We start from the raw sequence: 15,338 nt of genomic DNA on the forward strand, positions 1-15,338 counted from the left end.
TTGTAGCTCTCTCCTCATTTTTCACCCATAAATATTTAATTAATTAATAAAACAGAATCATATGCCAACAGAATGAAAACGAAAATCAGTTCCCCGTTTTTAGTGTAACCTTTGATCGAGACTCTCAATCAACACTCATTTGTGCCTTCTCCCATAACCAATACTTCTCCGATGTTATAAATAGAATTTTATTTATGGTGAATGTCTATATTTAGAGAGATTCTAGGGTTTATTACTTGGTGGCTAAGTCACCCTCTCCCTATAAATAGAGGGGTCCTATTCCATTGTAAATCATCCCAAATCAATAAGAATTCTCTCCCTCTACTTTTCTCTGTAATACTCTTCTTCTTCTTTTATTATTTCATAACACGTTATCCGCACGAGACTCTAACCAATTGAGTAGAAGCTTTGGGATTGAGCATAATGATGGTCAATTATTCCATGAACTTCCTTCATGATTAAATTCTGGATTTAAGGTAAGTATTTTACTTTATTTTTCTCTTTTAAATTCTTGAAATTCTATAATTTGATTTTATATACAAGCAAAGACAACAAAGTTTGATTATAACTCTAATTGAGTTTGTAAGAAATTATAACCACCTGAAGTGGTAAAATTTCTATGTCTTGCCATGATCAAAGTCATGTATGATCGTGAGCACAAGAAGTGAAAACCCGTCCCATTGAATTTGCTCCATTCTCATTCCCTTAAGAGAATGTGATAGCAATATGTGATAAGTCTGAAAGAAGACAAAATTATTACCGTGAAGGTATCAATGGATGTGGACGTGGCACTAGACGAAATTATAATCGTCATCATTGTGATAATGAGAATAATAAGGATTCTCAAAATAATCCTTCACTCTATGAAAGTAATATTTGTCATCGATTTGAGATGAGATTTTATAAAGCACATATAGATGATTATGGTCCATTCATGATGTGAATGTGACAACATCTGATTTATGGATACATATTCATTCTTCAAAGAATATGAACGTGCTAGTGGTAGTGAATATACCGCACTCACCTCTAAAAGAAGGTTTGAGATGATATAAGAAAATAATGTCATTATTATGGCATGAATGATCATTGGTCACGTACCTATTGTACGCCAAAATATTTTGGCATTGTGATTAACGGTAATGCAAGAAACAGATCTTGCATATAATTTTGACCATAACCATAATGGTATAACTTTCTCTTTAAAAGAGATATTCACCATATGGGTGTTGATGAATATATGGTACTACAAAATTAATTGAGAGCTCTGGAAGAGCCAATTATTACTATTTTGGAGAAACACAATTGATTACCAATAAGATATTGTGTTATAGTAAGTCTCAAAGAAACTTGTTTAGTTTCTAAAGTATTCGCGAAAGCGGTTGGTTATATTGAGACTATAAATAAAGGAAAGATTTAATATCTTCTATTACTACAATTTGTAGCGGAGCAATATGTATGTAAAAGCTACCCGCTTTATTCTCCAGTTTGTACTACACAAATAAAAGAATACCACAATAAAGTGGATGTTTATTGATATAAAAACCCATATCATAATAAACTTGGAGTTTATTGATAATTGCACACGTCATGGTGTAAATCTGAAGTTTATCAATATTGATAATTTATTCAGTTGGCATAATTGGTTTAGCCATGTTAATTCAAGTATCATGTGCAAAAATAAAAGAGAATTCACATGGGTAAATATTAAAGAACTAGAAAGTTCTTTACGAATTCTCTTATGTTGTCTGTTCTCATTAATTAATATACCAACTAATATTGGGATTGAACCCCATGAATCCTGGAAATATCAAAGGTGAATATGGGCCCATTCACCAGCCATGTATACCACATAAGATGCATCTATGAGATGGTTACATGTGCGATTATTAATAACCCGCAACATGGTATTTTGCGAGGTAACTTGCTCAATAATTTAATTTCGAGCATAATTTTCAGATTTCCTATTCAAGATAGTTTATCTTGATAAGTTGGCTTACATCACAGTTGGTTTAGCAAAATGATTTATTGAGTGCCTCCACTTAATAGCTAAACTATTGCTTATGAGAACAAAGTTATCTATATCAGTTTGATATAGGTTATATACGAAAGTATATTACATTCTCCCCTCACAAGTGGTTCAGGGTCAGGAACCAGATAATTCCATCTTATTATAATTGATGTGCGGTGTATATTTTAATTAACACCATAATGCACAGAGATGAGTTCTTAAAGTTGAGGAAACAAGTTAGTTTTTCTAACATGAGGGGGAGACATGATAAACAATTGAGAAAAAGTTACGTGGAATGAATATCATGTGTATATCTTGATCCTCGAATAAAATAATATGAACTTGAAGTTCATAAAAATATAATTTATCTGCAATATATTGCAAAGCATGCTAGACGCATTTGCTGACCCAAAGAAAGTAACTATATTCTCATTGCAAATGCTCCTATTAAGTCCTAGAAGGACAAAGTCTATGGTACGCTTAAAGCGTATAGACATATCGGTTTCAAATAAACTTCTTAATAAAGAAGATGAGCAAATGATCAAAATGATCATAATAATGGAGGCAACTGATCTAGAAGATCACATGACATAACACTTCATAAAATCTCAAGAGAGATTCAGGTACTTGAAAATATGAATGAAGAAATCTCTATGTTATGTCTTTATGAAAAAATATTGAAACTGATATAAAATGTTTGTCGACGACATCTATGATAGCGCTAAATATAGATATGAGGATCTTAAGTCGGAAGAAACAATTTCGAATAGAATTGGTTTCATATGAAAGACATGTAGTTTTGAACATGCATGTAGTTCAAACACTTGAAAGTATAAAGTCAATGGTATATGCAGTCAGTTTTTCGATATCTTATATGTCTAGCATGACATGAAAGCTTGATATGCATCTAAAGTCTATTATATGGCTTATATGACTTAAAAATCCTTGAAGGATTTAAATTGCTTAAAGCATATAGAATTCATGGTCATGAAGTACTACATCCTCAGTGCAATTTGTGCACAAATGTATCTTGCTATAACTATAGGCAGATAATATGATAGCAAGAGTTTTCACCTCTATATGAAGATATTGAACTGACGATTCCAACAAGATCATATGAAGACAATTCATCTCTATCAAGAATGATGATTTCAAGGTGCAATATATTCATTCAAGTTAATATGGATGATTTGTTTATCAAGTCTCTACCAAAGATCTTTTGAAGATGATGCACAAGATTGGAATGCAAATGCTCAAGGATGTGAATTGATGCTCTCATCAGGGGGAGTTAATACGCGTTGTACTCTTTTTTCCTCACAAGGTTTTGTCCCACTGGGTTTTCCTTGCAAGGTTTTTAATGAGGCAACCAAAAGGCGTATTGTTATATATGCGTACTCTTTTTTCTTTACTAGAATTTTTCTCCCATTGGGTTTTATTTTAGCTAAGGTTTTAACGAGGCACATTATCGGTTGAATAGACATTCAAGGGGCAGTGTTATAAATAGAATTTTATTTATGGTGAATGTCTATATTTAGAGAGATTCTAGGGTTTATTACTTGGTGGCTAAGTCACCCTCTCCCTATAAATAGAGGGGTCCTATTCCATTGTAAGTCATCCCAAATCAATAAGAATTCTCTCCCTTTACTTTTCTCTGTAATACTCTTCTTCTTCTTTTATTATTTCATAACATCCGAATTTTTTTCTCGTCTTTTTTAATTTGTATATCTTCAGGCGTGAATATCCGTGAGTTTTTATTATCCTTTTTTCTCAAGTTTATACATACCTATCATAACTACAAAACACAAAAACGAAGGTGAGAAACCTAAAATCTCATCTCGATTAATGCTAATCTTGTTAAATTTTGAATATGATTTTGTAAAAAAATTGGAGTGGGTATTGTTTGAACTTATTGGAAATAGTCTAAGTAGGTTGTGTTCAATGTTTTGAAGTTATTTGATGGAGATTTGGACTAGTTTTATACAAGAATTGCAAGTAAAAATCATACAAAAAGTTCGTAAGAGATGTTTATACACTTTTATACTATGTTAAACACTTTTATATAAAGAGGTATACATTATGTATACAGTTCTATAAAAGTGTATAAAGATATATATTTACAATAGTGAAAATATTCTTGATAAACTATGTATATATGCTTATAAAAAGGATGAGAAGAAGAAGAAGAAGAAGAATATGCGAGAAATTTATCAAATACCTGTAAATAATGGATCAACCTTGTATACAATAGTGTATATAAGGTGTTTATACACTATTATATACTATTTATACAATATTATACATTATTACACAAATGAATCCTATCAATGGAACTTCACGGGTTCTTCTTCTTCTTCTTCTTCTTCTTCTTCCTTTGGCATCATCTGAATTTAACTCAAATCTAACTTAAATCTACTCCAAATCATTTGAAATTTAAGTTTTGAACTTCTCTTGATGATTCCAATATGGAAGATACTGCTGAGGTTATACACCAAGTACACACGTGATTCTGCTCTGGCAGAAGTGCACGCGCAATTCAGCTCTGGAAAAACTCCCTGAGGTCCAGAGAGAGATGAAGTTCATTCCAAATAACTAACAAATCGGAAAACCCAATTTCTGAAATTGAATCTTTGAACCACCTTTAATGGTGACTTTTATTTTTTAAGATTATTAGTTAACCATTGGGATCAAAATTACATGTGGAATGAGGATAAGGCCGAGACAATGCCGACACCTTCTTTCTAATTTGATGTTCCAACAACCTACCAAGTGAACCTCTTTACTGTATGACAATAAACACATTTCTCCCCATTCCAATGGAGGAAGTGATCTTCATATAATTAATTCATATGCCAAACAATTGGAACGTATCGCTTCTCAAATGATATTATTGCTAAGGTACGACCTTCTCATTTTCATTTATGTTTTATACTAACCAATTGAAGGTGTTAAATCGAAGACATCGAAGGATTCTTCATCACAAAATCCTTAGGTCAGAAAGCACGCGTTGCACTCTTTTTCCCTTAGACCGGTTTTTATTTCAAATGGATTTTTCTGGCGAGGTTTTTAATGAGGCAACCATTGTTCGTGCTAACTTAGAGCAATTCAACAGTTTCTGAGGCTTTTTTACAATCAACCCCGAATACTGAGGGGCATCGCCCTCGGATGTCAACTTTGTTACAAGGAAGATACTTTGTGTCAACTGGGTCTCGATAGGTTAAATTTTGTAAGGGCCAAACGGTCAAACGAACCGTGCCCCATGTAGATTACTCGAGCCCTAAAGGCAAACATGTACGCATGTATAATCTATCAAGAGAAGTATTTTTCCTAGCCAAATATTGCATGCCTTAGAGAAATTTTTACTTTACAATTTCATACTTTTGGTCTATTGTGGAAACAGGCTTAAGGGCTTATCACAACTGAAGCTCGAACAACTTACCCTAGGGGACTACCGTCCGAAAAATCGACGTGATCAAATTATTAAAGTCTCGAGATCATAAGACCTTAAGAAGGCAACCCTCATTTTTATAGGCCACGGCCACCCCACTCGGGGACTGACATTTCGAACAAGTTCGGAGTACAACAAGGAAACGAGCCCAAGAGGCAAATACCAAGCTAAAGGCTACATCCAAACTGATACGATTCGAAGACGTCTGAATTCCGTAATAAAATAGGCCTTCGAATATTTTCATAAAATCGGTTTAAAAAAGGCTACCTTCTTCATCAAAATAGTGATTATCAGCTTTGAATCTAGAAGAAGAATTGAAGGAGAATAAAAATGGTAGAGAATTTTTGGGGTGCATAGGCTTGACACGGGAAGAAGAAGAAGAAGAAGAAGAATAAAGAAAAAGGGGTGGGCTAACTGGTGAAAAGTAATTTTCAAGTTATGTACAACCTAGGCTACATTGGGTAAACGCTTTAAACATGGACTATTTTTCTGATGGGTTGTTGGGCCATGTGATAAAGGGGTAATTCTCCCATTTTGTTTCCTTTGATTTTTCAATTTTTATGTTACTTTTTTAATATTATATAATTTTATGTCAAAAAATGAAGATTTCAAAACCTAAAATGAACTCTAGGCGCATGATTTCCAACCTTTATTTTTTTTTTGGTGTTAATTACTTTTTCAAATAAGGAAGAATTTATGAATACCATAAATTTAGTCTGATTTCGAAGTTCTAAATATTGGGAAGGTAACTTAAATTATAATTTTATCCAATGAGAAATATATTTTTATAGGTAAAAAAAAAGCGAACGACATTTCGTTAATAACCTTTGTGCTTTTAATAGAGTAATAGATATAGATAGATAGATAGATAGATAGATAGATAGATAGATAGATAGATAGATAGATAGATGTGATGACCCAAAAAGTCATCACTTGTTTTAGAAACAAATTGAGCATTTCCGAGGCCTAAAAACCTCCTTTTACCTCACCTCGATTTGCGCACGCAGTCCGGGCGCGCATCCGGAAAGCCATTATATGAAAATCTGTGAAAAATAATAAATTTTGACTATAAAATGAATTTAAGTTGACTTCGGTCAATATTTTGGGCAATCGGCCCCGGGCCGCTTGGTCAAAATACGAGGTTCGGACCAAAACCCGATCACCCATTCACCCACGAGCCCGAATATGTAATTAGTTTCGAAATTCGAGTGTGAAGCACGAAGGGTGATGCCGTGCATTGTTTTGGTGAGAGAGTGTTAAAGCACGAAGGGTGATGCCGTGCATTGTTTTGGTGAGAGAGTGTTAAAGCACGAAGGGTGATGCCGTGCACTTGTCTTTGATTTCCTGATTTTTTTTATTGATAACTGATTTATGGTTTCTCTACATTTAATTGTTGGATTTCTGTTGGTACTTGTTGTACCCTGCAGCATGATCCCCCTTCCTATCTTCAATTGAAGTGTGGTGATCTTTATATTTATTCGTTAGCTCTTCTGTTATTATTCGATGTCCCCACAACATGTTTTCCCCTCCCATCCTTAGCTGTACATTTCTGCTTGTATTGTTCCGCTGTATATGATTTAACTGCACATGTTTATTTTGGTAGTCTGGTCCTAGCCTCGCCACTACTTCGCGGAGGTTAGGCTAGGCACTTACCAGCACATGGGGTCGGTTGTGCTGATACTACACTCTGCACTCTTTTGTGCAGATCCCAGTGCTGTAGATTTCAGACCGCAGTGAGATTGCTGCTTCTTGTTCATCAGGCGACACAAGGCAGTCCTGCAGGTGTCCGCAAGCCTTGGCGTCTCCTTCTATCTATTATTCCTGTTTCCTTCTTGTATTTCCAGAGACATTGTTGTATTATTTCTTTCAGACCTTTATTTGTAGTAATCTTAGATAGTCTGTGAAGTTGTGATACCAGTCTTGGGTATATTTGTTATGGAATGGCATTAGCAGTATTATTAAACTTGGAATCCAAATCTTCCGTTTATTAAATTTTGTTGATTATTAACTGTTGGTTTATAACTGTTAACGGATTTAAAAATGGAAACGAGGTAAATAATTCAGTTGATTGGCTTGCCTAGCTTTCACTAGTAGGCGCCATCACGACTCCCGAGGGTGGAAAATCCGGGTCGTGACAAGTTGGTATCAGAGCTCTAGGCTACATAGGTGTCACAACTCACAGACAAGCTTAGTAGAGTCTGGGGGATCGGTACGTAGACGTCTGTATTTATCCCAGAGGCTACAGAGTTAGGAAAAACTTCACATCTATTCTTTCCTGTCGTGCGACTTGATTTCTCAGTGTTAGTTGAACTTCCACTCCTGTTCCTTCGCGAATGGCGAGGTCACGTATCGCTTCTTCAGCGAGCAACAACACAGACCGGTGATAGAGCAACTATGTCTTCGGAGACTTGGTAGAGAGATTATCGTTTGGCTAGACCAGTTGGGTCACCAGCTTTGACTTGGGATCAGATCTCTCAGCTGCTTTTGGAGAAGTTTCTTCCCACTGAGAGAGAGAGAGAGTTAGGAGGTTCATTGAGGAACTCATTCAGGCCGTCAGAGTCAGCAGTCTCAGCAGCCGAGGACTTGTTATACTTGTGGAGATATGGGTCATATTTCTAGATTTTGTCCTCGAACATCGAGCAGCTCTCAGCATCCGGGTTCCCTTGCCATGGTTCAGGCACCGAGTGTTCCACAGCCCGCCCATCCAGCTAGAGGTGGAGGCAGAGGTGCTAGAGGTGGAGGTAGAGGTGTTAGAGGTGGAGCTCAGGCCGCTAGAGGTGGAGGCAAGCCAGCAGTAGACCGTCCCATAGATGTAGTTCAGAGTGGTGGGGCCCAGCCCCGATGTTATGCTCTTCCAGCCAGGCTTGAGGCTGAGGCTTCCGATGCAGTTATCACAGGTACTGTTCTGGTTTGCGGTAGAGATGCTTCAGTGCTATTTGATCCAAGGTCTACACACTCTTATGTGTCGTCTTATATTGCGCCGTATCTGGTCATGCCCAGTGATTCTTTGAGTGCTCCTATTTATGTATCCACCCTGGTGGGTGATTCTATTATGGTAGATCGTGTTCATCATTCTTGCGTGGTTGTGATTGGGGGTCTTGAGACCCGAGTAGACTTATTACTGTTGGACATGGTCGATTTTGATGTCATACTGGGGATGGATTGGTTGTCACCTTACCAAGCCATCTTGGATTGTCATGCCAAGACTGTGACCTTAACCTTATCGGGTCTACCTCTTTTAGAGTGGAGAGGGACTCCTGGTCATTCTACCCGTAGTGTTATCTCATATATGAAGGCTCGGCGAATGGTTGCGAATGGGTGTTTGGCCCATTTGGCATATGTTCATGATTCTAGTGCCGAGGTCCCTTCTATTGATTCTGTGCCCGTTGTCCGTGAGTTTCCTGAGGTATTTCCTTCAGACCTACCGGGTATGCCACCCGACAGGGATATTAATTTCTGCATTGATCTGGCCCCGGGCACTCAGCCCATTTCTATTCCGCCATATCGTATGGCCCCGCCTGAGTTGAAAGAGTTGAAGGAGCAGTTGCAAGACTTGCTTGATAAGGGCTTCATTAGGCCCAGTGTCTCGCCATGGGGTGCGCCGGTGTTGTTTGTCAAGAAGAAGGACGGATCGATGAGAATGTGCATAGATTACCGGCAATTGAACAAGGTCACAATCAAGAATAAGTACCCATTGCCGAGGATTGATGATTTGTTCGACCAGCTTCAGGGTGCCCAAGTGTTTCCTAAGATCGACTTGAGATCTGGCTACCATCAGTTGAGGATTAGGGCGTCTGATGTCCCTAAGACAGCTTTCCGCACTCGATACGGGCATTATGAGTTTTTGGTGATGTCGTTCGGGTTGACGAATGCCACAACAACTTTCATGGATTTGATGAACCGAGTGTTCAGGCCTTACTTGGATTCGTTCGTGATAGTCTTCATTGACGATATTTTGATTTATCCCCGCAGTCAGGAGGAGCATGAGCATCATCTGAGAGTGGTTCTTCAGACTCTGATAGATAGTCAACTGTATGCTAAGTTTTTGAAGTGTGAGTTTTGGTTAAGTTCGGTTGCCTTCTTGGGTCATGTGGTTTCAGCAGAGGGTATTCAGGTAGATCCGAAGAAGATAGAGGCAGTCAAGAATTGGCCTCGACCCACATCAGCTACAGAAATTCGGAGTTTCTTGGGTTTGGCAAGCTATTATCGTCGGTTCATGGAGGGGTTTTCATCTATTGCAGCCCCGATGACCAGGTTGACTCAGAAGGGTGCCCAATTTAGGTGGTTGGATGAGTGTGAGGCGAGCTTCCAGAAACTCAAGACAACTTTGACTACGACGCCAATGTTGGTTTTGCCCACAGGTTCAGGCCCATATACAGTTTATTGTGATGCATCTCGTGTTAGGCTTGGTGTGTTGTTGATGCAGAATGGCAAGGTCATTGCTTATGCTTCGCGTCAGTTGAAGATTCATGAGAAGAACTATCCAGTCCATGATTTGGAGTTAGAAGCCATTGTTCACGCACTAAAAATTTGGAGGCATTATCTGTATGGCGTGTCATGTGAGGTGTTCACGGACCACAAGAGTTTGCAATACTTGTTCAAGCAGAAGGAGCTAAATTTGAGGCAGGGGAGGTGGTTGGAGCTGTTAAAAGACTATGATATCACCATCTTATATCATCCGGGAAAGGCCAATGTAGTGGTCGATGCTTTGAGTAGGAAGTCAGCCAGTATGGGCAGTCTGGCGTATATTCCGATTGGTGAGAGACCGCTTCCTTTGGATGTCCAGGCTTTGGCCAATCAGTTCGTGAGGTTGGATATTTCTGAGCCCAGCCGTATATTAGCTTGCACAGTTGCTCGCTCTTCTTTATTGGAGCGTATCCGAGATTGGCAGTATGATGATCCTCATCTATGTGTCCTCAGAGACACAGTGCAGCACGGAGATGCCAAGCAGGTCACACTAGGAGATGATGGAGTTTTGAGGATGCAGGGTCGTATTTGTGTGCCTAATGTGGATGGACTTCGGGAGTTGATTCTAGAGGAGGCCCATAATTCCCGGTACTCTATGCATCCGGGCGCCGCCAAGATGTATCAGGATTTATGACAACATTATTGGTGGAGGAGAATGAAGAAGGACATTGTTGCATATGTGGCTCGGTGTTTGAATTGTCAGCAGGTTAAGTACGAGCATTAGAGACCGGGTGGTCTGTTCTAGAAGATTGAGATTCCTGAGTGGAAGTGGGAGCGTATCACTATGGATTTCGTTGTTGGGCTCCCACGGACTCAGAGGAAGTTCGATGCAGTGTGAGTTATTGTTGATAGGCTGACCAAGTCAGCAGATTTCATTCCTGTGGCAGTCTCCTATTTTTTCAAGAAGTTAGCTGAGATCTATATCCAGGAGGTTGTCCGTCTTCATGGTGTGCCCGTGTCTATCTCGGACCGAGGTACGCAGTTTACCTCATATTTTTGGAGAGCAGTTCAGCGAGAGTTGGGCACACAGGTTGAGCTGAGCACAACGTTTCATCCTCAGACGGACGGGCAGTCCGAGCGGACTATTCAGATTTTGGAGGATATGCTCCGAGCTTGTGTCATTGACTTTGGAGGCTCGTGGGATCAATTTTTGCCTTTAGCGGAGTTTTCCTACAACAACAGCTACCAGTCGAGCATTCAGATGACACCTTATGAGGCTTTATATGGTAGGCGGTGTCGGTCTCCGGTTGGATGGTTTGAGCCGGGAGAGGCTCGGTTGTTGGGTACGGATCTAGCACATGATGCCTTGGACAAGTTCAAGATCATTCAGGATAGGCTTCGTATAGCTCAGTCCAGGCAAAAGAGTTATGCCGGCCGTAAGGTTCGTGATTTGGCATTCATGGTCGGTGAGCGGGTATTGCTTCGGGTGTCGCCTATGAAGGGCGTGATGAGATTTGGAAAGAAGGGCAAGCTTAGCCCTAGGTTCATCGGCCCGTTTGAGATTCTTGATCGAGTGGGAGAGGTGGCTTACAGACTTGCGTTGCCGCCGAGTTTATCAGTCGTGCACCCAGTGTTTCACGTGTCCATGCTTCGGAAGTATCACGACGATCCATCCCACGTGTTAGACTTCAGCACTGTCCAGTTGGACAAGGACTTGTCCTATGAGGAGGAGCCGGTAGCTATTCTAGACCGGCAGGTTCGTCAGTTGAGATCAAAGAGTTTTCCTTCTGTTCGTGTTCAGTGGAGAGGTCAGCCTGCTGAGGCATCGACCTGGGAGTCTGAGTCCGATATGCGGAGCCGTTATCCCCATCTTTTCCCCGACTCAGGTACTTCCTTCTTATGTCCGTTCGAGGACGAACAGTTGTTTTAGAGGTGGAGGATGTGATGACCCAAAAAGTCATCACTTGTTTGAAAAACAAATTCAGCATTTTCGAGGCCTAAAAACCTCCTTTTACCTCACCTCGATTTGCGTACGCAGTTCGGGCGCGCAGCTGGAAAGCCATTATATGAAAATCTGTGAAAAATAATGAATTTTGACTTTAAAATAAATTTAAGTTGACTTCGGTCAATATTTTAGGTAAACGGACCCGGACCCGCGATTTGACGGTCCCGGAGGGTCCGTAGGAAAATATGGGACTTGGGCGTATGCCCGTAATCGAATTCCGTATTCCCAAGCCCGAGAAATGAATTTTTAATGAAAATTATTTTCTGGAAATTTTATGAGTTTTGAAAAATGAAATGTGTTTAAAATTTGATGGTATCGGGCCCGTATTCTGGTTCCGGAGCCCGGTACAGGTCTTATATGTGGTTTAAGTTGAGCCTGTGAAATTTGGTAAGAAACGGACTTGAAATGATGTGAATCGGACCGTATTTGAGAAAATTGGAAAATTTGAAGTTCTTAAGTGATTTCATGATTTTGATGCTAAATTCATAGTTGTTGATGTTATTTTGGCGATTTGATCGCACGAGTAAGTCCGTAGGGTGTTTTTGAGGTAGTGTACCTGTTTGGTTGGGAGCCCCGAGGGCTCGGGAGAGTTTCGGATAGGCGTCGGAGTGTTTTTGGACTTAGAAAAATCTGGTTTTCTGCTATTTGCTGGTGTCCAGTTCTTTTGTACTATGCGATCGCATAGGAAGGTTCGCGATCGCATAGTGTAATTTCAGGGGGGGGGTATTTTGTGCTATGCGATCGCACAACTTCTTCCGCGATAGCATAGAGTTAATTCTGGGAGTCATCATTTGTTCTATGCGATTGCATAGATAGGTCCGTGATAGCATAGAGTTAATTCTGGGAGTCATCATTTATTCTATGCGATTGCATAGATAGGTCCGCGATAGCATAGAGTTAATTCTGGGAGTCATCATTTTTCCTCTATGCGAACGCAGTCCCTGCTCCGCGATCGCAATGCCCAATCCCCTTTACCCTATGCGAGCGCATACCCTTGCTCGTGATCGCATAGACCAATTTTGCCCAGTCATTTAAACAGTAACAGAACACATACGGGATTTAACTCAAAACTCATAACTTCTTCTTCCAAACTCCAAATTAGGCGATTTCTGAAAGGGAACTTCACCACAAATTCATAGGTATGTAATCTTAGACTCATTTTCTTCAATTTCCATTAACACCCATTAGATTTCTAGGCCTAAATCATGTTTTTAAGGGTAGAAAATTAGGGATTGGGTAGAGTTAGGGCTTTTTGTATAAATGGAATTTAGACCTCGTTTTGGGGTCGGATTTCAAACTAATTACATATTCGGGCTCGTGGGTGAATGGGTGATCGGATTTTGGTCCGAACCTCGTGTTTTGACCAAGTGGGCCCGGGGCCGATTTTTGACTTTTTGGGAAGAATGATAGGAACTCTATAATTAAGCCTTGGAATCGAATTGTTTAGCGTTTATTGATGTTATTAAGTCGATTATGTCTAGATACAGTTGATTTGGAGCCAAATTCAAAAGGAAAATCGGTGTTTGAGGCTTGAGTTGGCCATGGAAGATCGAGGTAAGTGTTTGGTCTAACCTTAGCTTGAGGGATTAGGAGTTGTGTCCTATTTGCTATGTGTTATTTGTTGAGTACGACGTATATGCATGGTGGCGAGTATCTATACGTTGGTGTCAAGCATGCCCGTGAGTCTTATATTATGATTATTATGACTCCGTTTGTATTGTTTATGCCCTTTTGTGATGATTGCTATTGTTGGGCAAAGTTTGTGGAAGAAATGGTAATATTTGAACATTGAGGAGCGCTGGCTCAAGTCGTGAAGTGAATTGTGAAAGAATAATTGGCAATTGAACCTTATAGAGCATTGGCTCAAATTGTGAATCGAGTTGTGAAGTAAATGTGAAAACGAGAAGAGGATTATGGTATTGTTCCCTTGCCGGGATGTTGTTGTTTTAATATTGTTCCCTTGCCGGGATGTTGTTGTTTTGACTTTGTTCCCTTGCCGGGATTTTATTATGATTCATTTATTCCCTTGCCCTTATTGTTTGTGTTTGTTGTTTGGGTGAGGAAGAGTGTAAAGCACGAAGGATGATGTCGTGCATTGTTTTGGTGAGAGAGTGTTAAAGCACGAAGGGTGATGCCGTGTATGATTTTGTGAGGCAGAGTGTAAAGCACGAAGGGTGATGCCGTGCCGCACGATGTACCATTCTCTGCCTTTATATGAGTGATTATGTGAGGTAAAAGCACGAAGGGTGATGCCGTGCCAATTATACTGATTTTCATGGTGAGGACGAGAGTAAAAGCACGAAGGATGATGCCGTGCACTTGTCCTTGATTTTCCTGATTTTACTGGTAATTGAGTTATGGTGTTCTTTACGCTTACTTACTGATTTCCTGTTGTTACTTGATTTTATTGTGATGTTATTGATTCCCTTGCCCAAATTGCTTTGTGGTTGTTGCTTGGGTGAGGAAGAGTGTAAAGCACAAAGGGTGATGCCGTGCATTATTTTGGTGAGAGAGTGTTAAAGCACGAAGGGTGATGCCGTGCACTTGTCTTTGATTTCTTGATTTTTTTTTATTGATAACCGAGTTATGGTATCTCTACATTTAATTGCTGGATTTCTGTTGATACTTGTTGTACCGCGCAGCATGATCCCCCTTCCTATCTTCAATTGAACTGTGGTGATCTTTATATTTATTCGTTGTTCTTCTGTTATTATTCGATGTCCCCGCAACATGTTTCCCCCTCCCATCCTCAGCTGTACATTTCTGCTTGTATTGTTCTGCTGTATATGATTTAACTGCACATGTTTATTTTGGTAGTCTGGTCCTAGCCTCGTTACTACTTCGCCGAGGTTAGGCTAGGCACTTACCAGCACATGGGGTCGGTTGTGCTGATACTACACTCTGCACTCTTTTGTGCAGATCCCAGTGCTGTAGATTTCGGACCGTAGTGAGATTGCTGCTTCTTGTTCATCAGGCGACCCAAGGTAGTCCTGCAGGCGTCCGCAGGCCTTGGCGTCTCCTTCTATCTATTATTCCTATTTCCTTCTTGTATTTCCAGATACAGTGTTGTATTATTTCTTTCAGACCTTTATTTGTAGTAATCTTAGATAGTCTGTGAAGTTGTGACACCAGTCTTGGGTATATTTGTTATGGAATGGCATTAGCAANCGCACATGTTCACTGGTCCGACTTCGGAAGCCTATATCTTTTGATCTAAAAGGAATTTGAGATGATTCAAAAACGAAAGTTGTAGCCCTTCGTTTCTAGTTTCCAGAAAGGTAAAGAAATCACAATTTGGACATCTGTAGAGAATGTTATGGCCAAAATACTAAAGCAAGTCACTGCAGTCAGCATTATGAGCTTCGCGGCCGCACTCCTTTTTGTGCGGTCCGTACAGGGGGTCTGAGAGGGGTATATTTAAATGGGATTTTCAGTTATTTTTCATTTTTCAAAACCCCAAAAACATAAGA

The sequence above is a fragment of the Nicotiana attenuata genome, unplaced genomic scaffold (assembly GCF_001879085.1).
Source record: "Nicotiana attenuata strain UT unplaced genomic scaffold, NIATTr2, whole genome shotgun sequence".
NCBI classification, from domain to species: domain Eukaryota; kingdom Viridiplantae; phylum Streptophyta; class Magnoliopsida; order Solanales; family Solanaceae; genus Nicotiana; species Nicotiana attenuata.